Raw genomic sequence first — 16,590 nt, 5'->3', positions numbered from 1 at the left:
TTTTCCATTTGTTTGTGTCCTCTCTTACTTCCTTGAGTAGTGGTTTGTAGTTCTCCTTGAAGAGGTCCTTCACTTGCCTTGTTAGCTGTATTCCTAGGTAGGTATTTTATACTCTTTGTAGCAATTGTAAATGTGAATTCATTTGTGATTTGGCTCTCTTCTTGTCTATTGTTGGTGTATAAGAATGCTTGAGATTTTTGCACACTGATTTTGTATCTTGAGACTTTGCTGAAGTTGCTTGTAGCTTAAGAATCTTTTGGGCTGAGGTGATGGGATTTTATAGATATAGGATCATGTTATCTGCAAAAAAAGAAAGTCCGACTTCCTCTTTTCCTGTTTGAATAAACTTTATTCTTTCTCTTGCCTGATTGCCTTGGCCAGAACTTCCAACACTATATTGAATAGGAGTGGTGAGAGGGCATCCTTGCCTTGTGCCAAATTTCAAATGGAATACTTCCAGCTTTTGCCTATTCAATATGATAATGACTGTGGGTTTGTCATAAATGGCTCTTATTATTTTGAGACATGCTCCATCAATACCTAGTTTCATGAGAGTTTTTAGCATAAAGGAATGTTGAATTTTATCAAAGACCTTTTCTGAGTCAACTGAAATAATTATGGGGTTTTTGTCTTTAGTTCTGTTTATGTGGTGAATTACATTTATTGATTTGCATATGTTGAACCAGCCTTGCACCCAAGGGATGAGGCCGACTTGATCTTGGTGGATAAGCTTTTTGATGTATTGCTGGATTTGGTTTGCCACTATTATATTGAGAATTTTGCAACAAAGTTTATCAGAAATATTAAGCTGAAGTGTAGTAAATACATTGAAAATAATAACAGACTGATTAAAAGACTAAATAATATGAATCCTAAGTGTTTTCACAGCTGATTTATAGAGTAAAAGCATTGCCAAACTACATGAGCTTGGCCAAAAACTGTACAGGGTCTGAGATGTTGTCTCACCTTCCATTACTCGTTGTGAGGTGGACCTGCAGTAACTATATTTGATGCAAAATTTCATGTTGATGGAAGCTGAGGTGTCCTGCAGTCTCAGAGGGACAGAACTCTGGTGTATCTCCCTTTGCCCTGTCAGGAAAAAAGATCTAGACTCTACAGGTTTTGTCAAAATTTACAAGATGTAGGAAATGGGGCAGGATTTAGGTTGTGAGGCAAATCCTAGAGATATAAAGAAACAGCTTCTGACCCAGGGCTCATGGAGTCAGGATAGTTTCAGAGGGGATGGTGGAGTGAGCATAGTACAGTCTTTGGAACCATTCCTTCCCCTTATTTGTTCATAGGCCAGATGTGCTCAACCAGGGGGCATCTTGGGTCTGATGAACAGAGTCCTGGAGAGACAAAGGGGCAATCCTGAGGAAGAGGCTCAACAGGGAGGAAGGAGCCACCATTTTCTCTCCTGAGAAAAATCCTTCTCCCTAGGAAACCATAGGATTTTCCTTGGTCCCAGTGAGACTTTTCCTGAGTGAAGAGGGCAGAGAGAGCAAGGGACTGATGTGTTATCTGTTTCCACCTCCTGCAATGATTCTGAAACCATGGGGGACAGAATTATCTTCAGAATCATGAGCAATCCAGATGCCGTGGTTTCACACAAGACACTGGAAGTTCTTATCTCTGGGGGGTAGGCACTGGTCATTGATACTCTTTAAAGCTCATTCACTGATTACAAAGTGATCAAATTAATAATCTACTGCAAGTTGTACTAAGTTCACTTTACTTCACACACAATTCACACAGACACATTGTTAATATACACATTTTGATGCTTGGACAGGGTTGGACCCAAGATTCTGTACTTCTATGGAGCCCTGTGTTCTGCCCAGGTGTCATTTACTCTCAGGTAAGTAAACCGATCACCATAACTAACAAGAGATTGATCTGTGATGAATAGAAATGAGAAGAGCTGTTGGTTATGTTTTATTGGGATGGATTCTATTAACATTTAAATACAGTTTAAAAACACAGATTTACAATGAAAAGTAACAAGCAAATATAAAAAGTGAAGGGGCTATTCCCCAAACTAGTTTCCACTGAAATACCACCAGAGAAAAACAACTCTCAGAACAGGGATACTGCTTCAAAGATATAGATTTCACAGCTGGATGGTTGATCTAGAATTTTAGAAAATTCCATCCTTTACTCATGAAATGCACTTTATTTAAGAACTTTCTAATTTGACTGTAGTTTCATACTCACACACTTCAGTGTGTTGTGTATTATTCCATTTATGATAAGTATAAGTTATTTGAAAATGAATTACATACTGGTGAGAAAAATTTCCCTTTAAATTAAAGTTAAACTGACACCATAAAATTAACAGCATCTGTTTGTCTGTTCCAAGAATTACCTAGGTTCTACCCAGGGAACCTGATGTCGGTTGAAAACAAATGCAAAAAAAGTTGGGATAAAAAATAAGAACACCCTTCCAATGTTACAAATGCATCCCAGTTTCAATTATTCATATTCATGAGAATGATTCACATATATCCCACGTTAGCAAAATTTCACCTACTTTCACCTACCAATTGACTAATCAAAAGAAACCAAGACAGAATAATAAACTCAAATCCATCCAGTAACCTGAGGGGGAAACCTACACCTCAAAATGTAGTATACAGATATTCACATAGGATGTCATCCACTGTGAAATCACATGAACAGAGACAGTCCCTTCAAATGATCAGAATACTCACAACTCCACAACAACATATTAGATATGGGATCATGTTGAAATGCAATACTCACTAACCAGTTGTCCCTTCTGCATAGACAAAAACCTGAAGACCACATTATGTTATGTAGGAATGACTGTACACCTGTGTGTGTGTGTTTGTGTAGGGATCCGGGTAATCCATTAGATATTCCAGAGATTACATTTCTATGTTCAGCCTCTTGATGCTATATCCGAGTGAAATGACTTGCCAGTGGGGAACAAGATAAGTCTTTGCAGGAAGCGCTCTGGTGGGAGCTAGATACCCAAATCATAAAGCATCGAGTGTTGGAAACATGCACTGAAGTTAGACGAAATACTCAGTGCACAATTTAGATGGTGAAAGATTTTCGGATAATCATGCAATCACCGAGAGGCTGATTGATGACATTCCCCGAATTTATGATTGCAAGAAGAGAGAAATACTCATGACATTCTATTTCCGGTGGTTGGGGACGTTCGAGGGCAATTGAAGAAATCATGAAATCAAGAAACTTGGGTAATCGGAAGCTATGCCAACTAAAACCTTCGGTTCATTTAACAAAGGATGAAAAAAAAAACCACATATCACACAGCATGGGAGATGACATTTTCATATGTATGTGATAATGGATCAACATTTGAGAGAGATGCAATAAAAAGTTGTAAATTTGACAAAAGCAAACAACCAGAATTAAACACTGGAAAAGCCTGGGTGATGGGAGTGGGGCGCCCTGTCTCAAGAAGAAAGAAACAGAGAGATTTAAAAGCAGGGAGTGAAACAGAGGTTTGTACACCATTGTTACTACTGGCCTTTGTTTCAGGAGGAAACGGCGAAAAGAATTTATCTCATGGATTCTTGCATGGATTGTTCAGGATCTGCGATGTTGCCTCCGTTTCCAGTTAGGCATTGTGTGGTGGACTGGCAGTTCCCACATTTGGTGCAAAATTTAAAGCTGATGAACGTAGACATGCTCCCCAAACTAGGAGGGACAGAATTTGGTTGTGTCTTCAGGTCCTTTGACTTACCAGGAATGAAGATCCTGGCTCCAGGGATTTTGTCCAAATGTCTTAGAGAGTGAGAAACGGGGCAGATTTTAGGCCCAGCCCCAAGGCCTCGGCGAGGTGTAAAGAAACACGCTGGCCTCAGGGCCCATGAAATCAGGAAGATTTTAGGGAGGATGGTGGAATGAGAGGACTGTGACCTTTGGCCCCGTTTCTTTCCATTGACTTTTCATGGGGCAGGTGTGTTGAATCAGAAGGCGTCCCGGGCCCGATGAAAAGAGTCCTGGGGGAGGAAAGAAGCGCTGCGTAGAGCGTTGCTCCACAGGGAGAAAGGAGCCACCATTTTCAGGAGAATGATCCCCAGAAGCATGAGCAGTCCAGATGCCGTGGCTTCACACAAGACGCTGGAGGGTGTTATGTCTGAAGCGGGGACCTGGGCGTCGGTGTTCTTTCATGCTCATAACTGATTTTCAGGTGAGCCCAATGGATCACCTGTCTGCCAGTCATGCTCATCACACTGTACTTTGCACACACGTCATACAGAGACACTGTTAATACGCACATTTGTGTGCTTGAGCAGGGTTGCACCCAAGATTCTGTGGTTGTACGGAGCCCTGAGTTATGCCCTGGACACGTTTCCTCTCGGATTGGTCAACTTGGATCACTGTACCGAACGAGAAACGGAGCCTGAAATCCAATCAGCGAATACACAAAAGGAAGGGGCCGTTTCCCACAATCATTTCCACTGCAACACCACCTCGGATGAACAAGTCTCATTGCAGGTCAGGGACTGTGCTTCAGAGATGCACCTTTCGCAGCTGGACGATTGACCTGGAATCTCCCAAATGCCATTTTTATACACACCAAATGAGATTTATTTCAGTGCTTGCTGATTTTATTTTAGTTGAATACACACGCGCTTGTGTGTTTGATTTCCTTTATTATCAATACGACTTACTTCCAAATGACTCACGTACCAGTGGGATGATTTTCTGCTTCAATTCATTGGAAATGGACACCATTCAATAGGCAAGTGTGTCTGTCTGTCTGTCTCCAGCATTCTGTGGGTTCCACCAAGGGCACAAGTCCTAGGGCGCCTGACGTCCATTCAACAAGTAATGTAAAAACGGCGAGGCAGGTTCAAAAGAAGAACACCCTTCCTCTCTTCAAATGCATTCCAGTTTCCACTACTCAAGGTAGCGAGAAGGATCCACAGAAGTCCCTCGTTCGCAAAATTTCAACTTCTGGTGCTCACCAACAACTGACGAATGAAACACACCCCAAGAGAAAATAGTCAACCCCGTCCCCTGCAATAACCTCACGCGCAACCCTACACCACAATATGTCATATTCAGAAATTCACACTGAATGTCATCTACCATGAACACAAACACACAGACAATCCCTCCACAGATTCAGAAGACTCACGACTGCAAAACTCGATGTTTCCCATGTCTGGGCTCATCCTGAAACGCAGCCATCACTATCCAATTGTCCCTCTTGTGTAGACAGAAACCTGTGCTCCTCATTACTTTATGTCGGATTGACTGTGTATGTGATGGGGGGTGTGTGTGTGTGTGTGAGTGAACCCCTGGTGGGTGTGTGTGTGTGTACGTGTATGTGTGTGTGTGTCAGTGTATGTGCGCATGCACTCCTGCGTTTGGGTGGAGACTTTTCCTGAGATCACTGGCACACAAACAGAGCCCTCTTGCTGTGTTTGTTCCTCCCTTTGGATCTCCTGATCCTCCCTTGCAGAGAAGTGAGTGTGCCAGTGTTCATGGACTCCTGAGGTGTCAGGTTCCTTGAAGAGAGGTTCAGCAGGGAGCTTTGCTGTTCAGGATGATGGTTGTTCATCCCACTCTTGTATTTTGATGGATGAATCACAAGCACGTTGGGAGGCAGGGTACATTCGACTTTTCTGACGTTGAAGTCAGGCTTGGTTTTGTTTTGCTCTTGGAGGAGCTTCCAGTGGTCTAAGGTGCTTTCCTGAGTGGCTCTTTCCACCAAGTGCTCCTCCAAGTCGGGTACCTGGAGGCAGGGTTCTCTCTGGAGCTCTCCTTGCGTTGCTCTCCTGTCTTTGTGTTCAGTGCCAAGGGCTCCTGGTTCCCTGCCTATTGACACACTCTCACTGCATCTTTCCAGTTGACTCTTCTGGATGTAAAAGAGGACATAGGCCTGTTGACTCAGGACAGAAGCGATGCTACAGGCAGTGACCTCGGCGTCATCCATTTTATACCACTGGCCTCCTGGAGCTTTGACATAAGAGAGGTAATGTCCGTTGTGACAACTCCACCCAGCATGGACCAGCACAGCATAGAGGACATAGACAAGAGGTCCTGTGTTCTGCTGAGACATGTATGGCTGCATGTCAAGGCACTCAGGGTATTGCACATTCTTGGCAAGTTTGTTGCCTGTGACATCGGAGAATCTCTTCAATACAAGGATGAGGACCTTGGCAGAAGTGTGTAGAGTGAACGTCTTGGAGGCAGGCGCCTTCTGGAGACAAAGACCACAATGATAGACGTTCTCTCCATTGAGTTCTTCGGGCTTCACCACCTGTTCCAAAGCTTGCTTCACACTCTGAGCTGCCTGGATATCCAGGGCGATGTCCAGGTAAAGGTCAAAGGTGTCCGAAACGCCCTGGCAGTGGAGACACTTGATTTGAGATCTCCAGCAGCCTCCAAATATCTGGTGGATGAGGGTGGTGTCCTCAGAGTCATGATCTACCTGCGTGTGCCCGGGAAGGCATGCCTTTTTCATGGCATCCACAATGAACATCAGAAATTCATGGGCATCTTCCTGCTTGCCTCGATGGAAGCCAGCAGCCAATGCCTGTGAAGGCTGGATGACGTGGCCAGGACAGTGGAGGGCCCGTGTGATGTGAGCTTCCATCGTACACAGCATGCAGGACTTGTGACGATGACAAAGTTGAGAGTGCTCCCGGGACAGCATGTAGTTGGCAAGGGGTGGTGTGTATGTCAGGCACTGCAGGGAAGCATTCACGTAGCAAGTATTTCCCATATTCTGGAGCCCAGCCCCCACCGCAGCAGGTCTCCTGCTATTGAGAGGAAGCTTCTCCCCAGGGGCAGGCTGTCTTGCCACAGGAGCCAAACCATCACAGAGGTCGACATGGGTCTCAGATGACAGTGGTGACTTCTCAGGTAGAGAAGTCCGCTGGATTTCAGCAAAAGCTGCATCTGGCCGAGAAGATGTGAGTTTTGAAAAGTGGTTGAACTGCCACTCACCTCCCAAGTGGAGTGAATCGGCCTCCATGTCGCCAGGAGCAAGGATCACAAGCTTTCTCTGCTGGGACCGCACGTTGCAGAAAGACGCTATCTCTTCCGAGAGAGTCTTCAAATGACGTGCCATCTGGCCGCATCAGCCCTTATATAACTCACCCCCGCCTACTGCGAACACCCCACCCACCCATCAGGTACGCGGTCCACCAATCAAATCTCAGCACCCAATTAAGGAATGAGTCATACGGTGTGTCCCCTTGTATTCCCCAGGGAGTTCACTTAAAACTCCTGGGGAATGCGTTAGTTTCCTTAAAACAGTGGTAGGGAATAATTCTGTCCTTACGAAAAAATGTGTGTGCTTGTGTGTGTGTGTTTTGCTTGCGTGAGCTTGTGGGCACGCAGAATCATGCCCATGTGAGTGTTTCTTTGTGTTTGTTTATATGTCTGGGTGTGTGTGTGTTTGAGCTGCGATGTGCTTCTAACTATGTGCTTTTGGCAGATACGATCATCCTTTCAGGCATTGAAGGACAGGAAGTCAGACCTGTACTTTCTGACTTGAGAATCATCAATGAAGTACAGTTAATAACACGGTGTATTTGTTTCCTTAATATCAAAGAATAGATCCGTGCAGTCTAATAAGTATTCTAGCAAAAACCTTTCCATGTTCAGCCTATTGATTCTGTGTTCGAGTGAAATGACTTATCAGTGGGGACCAAGACATGTCTTTGCAGGAAATGCTCTTGCGGAAGCTATATACCCAAATCATAAGGCATCAAGTGTTGGAAACATGCACTGAACTTAGAGAAATATTCAGTGCCCAAATTAGACTGTGAAAGACTTTCAGGAAATCATGCAATCACCGACATACCAATTGATGACATTCCCTGAATTTATCATTGCAAGTAAAGAGAAATACTCATGACATTCTATTTCCAGTGATTGAGGTCATATGACTGCAATTTAAGAAATCATGAAATCAGAAAACTTGACTAATCACAATCTAATCCAACTAAAACCTTTGGTTCATTTAAGGAAGGATGAATATAAAAACAACATATCACGCAGCATGGGAGATAATATTTTAATACGTATGTGATAATGGATCAACATTTGAGAGGGATGAAATAAATAGTTGTAAATTTGAGAATAGCATATAACCAGAATTAAACACTGTAAATGCCTGGGTGATGGGAGTGACTCCCTGTCTCAGGAAGAAACCTAGATATTTAAAAGCAGGGCGTCTAAAAGAGATTTGCATACCATTGTTAATACTGGCAGTTGTTTTAGTAAGAAAGGGAAAAATAAACCATTTGTCTTAGGGATTCTTGCATGTATTTTTCATCGTCTGAGATGTTGCTTCCAATTCCAGTTAAGCATTGTGTGGTGGACTTGCAGTTACCACATTTGGTGGAAAATGTCATGCTGATGAAGGTAGACTTGTTTCCCAAACTAAGAGGGACAGAATTTGAATGTTTCTTGGGACTTTTGGCTTACTAGGAATAAAGATCCTGGCTCTAGGGATTTTCTTAAAATTTTTCAGATAATGAGAAAGAGAATAGAATTTAGGTCAGGCGCCAAGGCCTCGAGGTGTACAGAAGCATTCCCGGTCTCAGGGCCCATGAAATCAGGATGATTTTAGGGAGGATGGTGGAATGAGGAGAGTGTGACCTTTGGCCTCCTTTCTTTCCCTTTTCTTTTCATGGGTCAGGTGTGCTCTATCAGAAGGCTTCCCCTTTCTGTTGGACAGAGTCCTGGAAGAAGAAATGGGCGCTGCTGAGAAAGATGCTCCACAAGGAGGAAGGAGTCACCGTTTTCAGGAGCATGATCCCCAGAAGCATGAGAAATCCAGATGCCGTGGCTTTACACAGGATGCTGGAGTTTCTTTCCTCTGGATCTGGGAACTTGGCATCAGTGTTCTGTAATGCCCATAACTGATTTTGAGGTGAGTCCACTTGATAACCTGTCTGCGTGTCATGCTCATTACACTGCAATTCACACACATGTCACACCGAAACACTCTGAATGAGCATATTTATGTGCTTGAACAGTGTTGCACCCAAGATTCTGTGATTCTACAGAGTCCTGAGTTCTGTCCTGGACATCTCTACTCTTGGGTAGGTCAACTTTGATCACTATACCTAATGATAAATGTACCATTAAATCTAATCAGCAAATACACTAAAGGAAGGGGCCATTCTCCACAATTGTCTCACTCTGGTAGGTCAACTTTAATAACTGTACCTAAGAAGAAATTGATCCGTGATGATTCCACATCAAAGAACCTGTTGATTTTTTGCCATTTGAATGAATTATGTTAACATTTAAATAGAGTTTAAAACCCCAGACTTCCCATGAAATCTAATCAGTCATGAAATCTAATCAGCAGATACACAAAAGGAAGGGGCCATTCTCCAAAATCGTTTCCACTGAAACACCACCACCAATAAACAAGTCTCATTGCAGGAAAGGGATCCTGCTTCCAAGATCCAGTTTGCACAGTTGGACGATTGACCCAGAATCTCCCCTAATGGCACTTTTTTACACCCCAAGTGAGATTTATTTCTGGGTTTTCTAATTTTATTTCAGCTGAATATACACACTCCTGTGTTTCAATTTCTTTCAAACACCTTTTAATAATGAAGTATCCTGCTGCTTCACCCCTTATATAACTAATGCCCACCCACCGGTTCCACTACATTTGCCCATCAATTACCCAATTTACCAATGAAATATCAGCAGTCAATTAAGTTTTGTGTCTTAGGTTGTATCCTTTTGCATTCCTCAGGGAATTTAATGGACACAGCTTAAATTGTGATTATAGAACAGTTGAATCAGATTTACTAATCAGTGTTATGGGCAAATATGATAGGAGTGGAACTGGGTTAGGACAGTGGCTACACATTTGCCTTATTTCATGTAAAACAATGCCAGTTAACAATTGTGTACATATTAAACAGTTTGTGTCTGTGTGTGTATTTGTATCTTTGTGTCTGGATGTGAGTGTGTGTGTGTGTGTGTTGAGAAGTACTTCCAAGCATGTGCATCTGGGAGATAAGATCATTCTTTCCGCGATTGAATGACAAGAAGTTGGAACTACACTTTCTGATTTGAGAATGTGCAGCAATGTTATGTAATTAACACAGCATATTCTGTCTTAATTAAAATGGAGAGATCAATGGAGTCAAATAGACATTCCAGAGATAACCTTCCCATTTTTGACCAATTGATTCTATATCATGTTGCAATGATCTGGCTGTGGGGTCAAAACAAGTCTTTGCATGAAATGGTCTTGTGGAAGCAATATATGCAAATAATAAAGCATCAAAAGGGACTATGCCTTCAATTTGTAGAAATATTCACTTAAGTTTGATGAAATTCTCAATGCCTAAAATGGACTGCAGAACACTTTCAAGAAAACATGCTATAACCCAGAGATTAATTGATGATATCCACCGAAGTTATAACTACAAGAAAAGATAAATATTCATGGAATTTTATATCCAAGGGTTTCTTGTATATGACAGCATATTTTAAAAAGTCAAAATCAGAAAAACTTGACAAACAGGAAGATATCTAAGCTAAAACCTTTTGTTCATTAAAGGACCGATGAGAGGCAGTTCCAAGATGGCCGAATAGGAACAGATCCAGCCTCCAGCTCCCAGCGTGAGCAACACAGGAGACGGGTGATTTCTGCATTTCCAACTGAGGTACCGGGTTCATCTTACTGGGGCTTGTTGGACAGTGGGGGCAGGACAGTGAATGCAGCACACAGAGCAACAACCGAAGCAGGGCGAGCCATCACCTCACCCAGGAAGTGCAAGGGGCAAGGGAATTCCCTTTCCTAGCCAAGAAAAACCGTGATACACAGCACCTGGAAAATTGGGTTACTCCCACCCTAACACTGTCCTTTATCAAGGGTCACAGCAAACGTCACACCAGGAGATTATATCCCGCATCTGGCTTGGAGAGTCCCACGCCCACAGAGCCTCCCTCATTGCTAGCACAGTAGTCCAAGACCTAACTGCAAGGAGGCTGCAAGGCTGGGGGAGGGGCACTCGCCATTGCTGAGGCTTGAGTAGGTAAACAAAGTGGTGGGGAAGCTCGAACTGGGTGGAGCCCACCACAGCTCAAAGAGGCCTGCCTGCCTCTGTAGACTCCACCTCTGGGGAGAGGGCATAGCCAAACAAAAGGCAGCAGAAACCTCTGCAGATTTAAATGTCCCTGTTTGACAGCTTTGAAGAGAGTAGTGGTTCTCCCAGCATGGAGTTTGAGATCTGAGAACAGACAGACTGCCTGCTCAAGTGGGTCCCTGACCCTGGAGTAGCCTAACTGGGAGACACCCCCACTAGTGTCCTATTGACACCTCACACCTCACACAACAGGGTACCCCTCTGAGATGAAGCTTCCAGAGGAATAATCAGGCAGAAACATTTGCTGTTCAGCAATATTCACTCTTCTGCAGCCTCCACTGCTGCCACCCAGGCAAACAGGGTCTGGAGTGGACCTTGAGCAAACTCCAACAGACCTGCAGCTGAGGGTCATGACTATTAGAAAGAAAGCTAACAAACAAACAGAAAGGACATCCACACCAAAACCCCATCTGTACATCAACATCATCAAAGACCAAAGGTAGATAAAACCACAAAGATCGGGAAAAAGAAGTGCAGAAAAACTGAAAATTCTAAAAATCTGAGCACCTCTCCCCCTCCAAAGGAATGCAGCTCCTCTCCAGCAATGGAACAAAACTGAACAGAGGATGACTTTGACGAGTTGAGAGAAGAAGGCTTCAGACGATCAAACTTCTCCGAGCTAAAGGAGGAAGTTCGAACCCATAGCAAAGAAGCTAAAAACCTTGAAAAAATATTTCCTGAATGGCTAACTAGAATAACCAATGTAAAGAAGTCCTTAAATGACCTGAGAGAGCTGAAAACCATGACAAGAGAACTACATGACAAATGTGCAAGCTTCAGTAACCGACTCAGTCAACTGGAAGAAAGTGCGTCAGTGATTGAAGATCAAATAAATAAAATGAAGTGAGAAGAGAACTTTAGAGAAAAAAGAGTAAAAAGAAATGAACAAAGCCTCCAAGAAATATAGGACTATGGGAAAAGGCAAAATCTACGTCTGTTTTGTGTACCTGAAAGTGAGGGGGAGAATGGAACCAAGTTGGAAAATATCTGCAGGATATTATGCAGGAGAATGCCCCCAACCTAGCAAGGCAGGCTGACATTCAAATTCAGGAAATACAGAGAACGCCACAAAGATACTCCTCTAGAAGAGCAACTCCAAGACACATAATTGTCAGATTCACCAAAGTTGAAATGAAGGAAAAAATGTTAAGGGCAGCCAGAAAGAAAGGTTGGGTTACCCACAAAGGGGAGCCCATGAGAATAACAGTGGATCTCTCGGTAGAAACTCTACAAGCCAGAAGAGAGGGGTGGGGCAATATTCAACATTCTTAAAGAAAAGAATTTTCAACCCAGAATTTCATATCGAGCCAAATTAAGTTTCATAAGTGAGGGAGAAATAAAATCCTTACAGACAAGCAAACGCTGAGAGATTTTGTCACCACCAGGCCTGCCCTACAAGAGCTCCTGAAGGAAGCACTAAACATGGAAATGAACAACTGGTACCAGCCACTGCAAAAACATGCCAAAATGTAAAGACCGTCGATGCTAGGAAGAAACGGCATCAACTAATGAGCAAAATAACCAGGTAACATCATAATGACAGGATCAAGTTCACATGTAACAATATTAACCTAAATGTAAATGGGCTAAATGTTCCAATTAAAAGACACAGACTGGCAAGTTGGATAAAGAGTCAGGAGCTCTTGTAGGGCAGGCCTGGTGGTGGCAAGACCCATCAGTTTGCTGTATTCAGGAGACACATCTCATATGCAGAGACACACATAGGCTCAAAATAAAGGGATGGAGGAAGATCTACCAAGCAAATGGAAAACAAAAAATGGCAGGGCTTGCCATCCTAGTCGCTGATAAAACAGAGTTTAAACCAACAAAGATCAAAAGAGACAAAGAAGGCCATTACATAATCGTAAAGGGATCAATTCAACAAGAAGAGCTAACTATCCAAAATATATATGCACCCAATTCAGGAGCACCCAGATGCATAAAGCAAGTCCTTAGAGACTTACAAAGAGACTTAGACTCCCACACAATGATAATGGGAGACTTTAATACCCCACTGTCAACATTAGACAGATCAACGAGACAGAAAGTTAAGAATATACAGGAATTGAACCCAACTCTGCACCAAGCAGACCTAATAGACATCTACAGAACTCTCCACCCCAAACCAACAGAATATACATTCTTCTCAGCACCACATCACACTTATTCCAAAATTGACCACATAGTTGGAAGTAAAGCACTCCTCAGGAAATATAAAAGAACAGAAATTATAACAAACTGTCTCTCAGACCACAGTGCAATCAAACAAGAACTCAGGATTAAGAAACTCAATCAAAACTTCTCAACTAAACGGAAACTAAACAACCTGCTCCTGAATGACTACTGGTTACATAACGAAATGAAGGCAGAAATAAAGATGTTCTTTGAAACCAATGAGAACAAAGATACGTCATACCAGAATCTCTGGACACTTTTAAAGCAGTGTGTAGAGGGAAATTAATAGCAATAAATGCCCACAAGAGAAAGCAGGAAAGACCTAAAATTGACATCCTAATATCACAACTAAAAGAACTAGAGAAGCAAGAGCAAATACATTCAAAAGCTAGCAGGAGACAAGAAATAACTAAGATCAGAGCGGAACTCAAGGAGACAGAGACACAAAAAACCCTCCAAAAAATCAATGAATCCAGAAGCTGGTTTTTTGAAAAGATTAACAAAATTGATAGACAGCTAGCAAGACTAATAAAGAAGAAAAAAGAGAAGAATCCAATAGATGCAATAAAAAATGATAAAGGGGATATCACCACTGACCCCACAGAAATACAAACTACCATCAGAGAATACTAAAAACACCTCTACATAAATAAGCTAGAAAACCTAGAATAAATGGATAAATTGCTGGACACGTACATTCTCCCAAGACTAAACCAGGAAGAAGTTGAATCCCTGAATAGACCAATAACAGGCTCTGAAATGGAGGCAATAATTAATAGCCTACCAACCAAAAAAGTCCAGGACCAGAAAGATTCATAGCCGAATTCTACCAGAGGTACAAGGAGGAGCTGGTACCATTCCTTCTGAAACTATTCCAATCAATAGAAAAAGAGGGACTCCTCCTTAACTCATTTTATAAGGCCAACATCATCCTGATACCAAAGCCTGGCAGAGACACAACAAAAAAAAGAATTTTAGACCAATATCCCTGATGAACATCCATGCAAAAATCCTCAATAAAATACTGGTAAACCAAATCCACAGCACTTCAAAAAGCTTATCCACCATGATCAAATGGGCTTCATCCCTGGGATGCAAGACTGGTTCAACATACACAAATCAATAAACGTAATCCAGCATATAAACAGAACCAAAGACAAAAACCACATGATTATCTCAATAGATGAAGAAAAGGCCTTTGACAAAATTCAACAGCTCTTCATGCTAAAAACTTAATAAATTCCGAATTGATGGAACATATCTCCAAATAATAAGAGCTATTTATGACAAACCCACAGCCAATATCATATTGAATAGGCAAAAACTGGAAGCATTCCCCTTGAAAGCTAGCATAAGACAGGGATGCCCTTTTTCACCACTCCTATTCAACATAGTGTTGAACTTCTGGCCAGGGCAACCAGGCAAGAGAAAGAAATAAAGGGTATTCAATTAGGAAAAGAGGAAGTCAAATTGTCCCTGTTTGCAGATGACATGATTGTATATTTAGAAAACCTCATCATCTCAGCCCAAAATCTCCTTAAGCTGATAAGCAACTTCAGCAAAGTCTCAGGATACAAAATCAATTTGCAAAAATCACAAGCATTCTTATACACCAATGACAGACAAACAGAGAACCAAATCATAAGTGAACTCCCATTCACAATTGCTTCAAAGAGAATAAAATATCTAGGAATCCAGCTTACAAGGGATGTGAAGGACCTCTTCAAGGAGAACTACAAACCACTGCTCAATGAAATAAAAGAGGACACAAACAAATGGGAGAACATTCCATACATTCCATGCTCATGGATAGGAAGAATCAATATAGTGAAAATGGCCATACTGTGCAAGGTAATTTATAGATTCAATGCCATCCCCATTAAGCTACCAGTGACTTTCATCACAGAATTGGAAAAAACTACTTTAAAGTTCATATGGAACCAAAAAAGAGCCCGCATTGCCAAGACAATCCTAAGTCAAAAGAACAAAGCTGGAGTCATCACGCTACCTGACTTCAAATTATGCTACAAGGCTACAGTAACCAAAACAGCATGGTACTGGTACCAAAACAGAGCTATAGACCAATGGAACAGAACAGAGCCCTCAGAAATAATACCACACTTCTACAACTATCTGATCTTTGACAAACCTGACAAAAACAAGAAATGGAGAATGGATTCCCTATTTAATAAATGCTGCTGGGAAAAGTGGCTAGCCATAAGTAGAAAGCTGAAACTGTATGCTTTCCTTACATCTTATACAAAAATTAATTCAAGATGGATTAGAGACTTAAATGTTAGACCTAAAACCATAAAAACCCTAGAAGAAAACCTAGGCGATACCATTCAGGACACAAGCTTGGGCAAGGACTTCATGTCTGAAACAACAAAAGCAATGGCAACAAAAGCCAAAATTGACAAATCGGATCTAATTAGACTAAAGAGCTTCTGCACAGCAGAAGAAACTACCATCAGAATAAACAGGCAACCTACAGAAAGGGAGAAAATTTTTGCAATCTACTCATCTGACAAAGGGCTAATATCCAGAACCTACAAAGAACTCAAAGAAATTTACAAGAAAAAAAAAAAAAAACAATGCCATCAAAAAGTGGGCAAAGGATATGAACAGACACTTCTCAAAAGAAGACATTTATGCAGTCAATAGACACATGAAAAAATGCTCACCATCACTAGCCATCAAAGAAATGCAAATCAAGACCACAATGAGATACTGTCTCACACCAGTTAGAAAGGTGATCATTAAAACGTCAGGAAACAACAGGTGCTGGAGAGGATGTGGAGAAATAGGAACACTTTTACACTGTTGGTGGAACTCTCAACTAGTTCAACCATAGTGGGAAACAGCATGGTGATTCCTTAAGGATCTAGAACTAGAAATACCATTTGACCCAGACATCCCATTACTGGCTATATCCCCAAAGGATTATAAATCATGCTGCTATAAAGACACATGCACACATATGTTTATTGCATCACTATTCACAACAGTACAGACTTGGAGCCAACCCAAATGTTCATCAATGATAGACTGGATTAAGAAAATGTGGCACATATACACCATGGAATACTATGCAGCCATAAAAGAGGATGAGTTCATGTCCTTTGTAGGGACATGGATGCAGCTGGAAACCATCATTCTCAGCAAACTACTGCAAGAACAGAAAACCAAACACCACATGTTCTCACTCATGGATGGGAACTGAACAATGAGAACACCTGGACACAGGAACGGGAATATCACACACCAGGGCCTG

General features: G+C 42.0%; 1 long non-coding RNA gene across 2 annotated transcripts in view; it reads left to right on the top strand.

The window, feature by feature from the left end:
* LOC139361058 (uncharacterized) overlaps window positions 1-16,590 on the top strand; it is a 65,299-nt gene that overhangs the window by 17,022 nt on the left and 31,687 nt on the right. Inside the window, exons 3-5 of one of the 2 annotated variants that reach the window (XR_011618625.1) lie at window positions 1,793-1,858; window positions 8,660-8,893; window positions 10,553-10,658. This is a non-coding gene — a long non-coding RNA (uncharacterized lncRNA). The remainder of the gene's footprint in view (window positions 1-1,792; window positions 1,859-8,659; window positions 8,894-10,552; window positions 10,659-16,590) is intronic. The other variant, XR_011618626.1, reaches the window with a different exon arrangement.

Source organism: Macaca nemestrina (genome assembly GCF_043159975.1).
Source record: "Macaca nemestrina isolate mMacNem1 chromosome 4 unlocalized genomic scaffold, mMacNem.hap1 SUPER_4_unloc_5, whole genome shotgun sequence".
NCBI lineage: Eukaryota > Metazoa > Chordata > Mammalia > Primates > Cercopithecidae > Macaca > Macaca nemestrina.
This window is presented reverse-complemented; position numbering and strand designations above follow the sequence as displayed.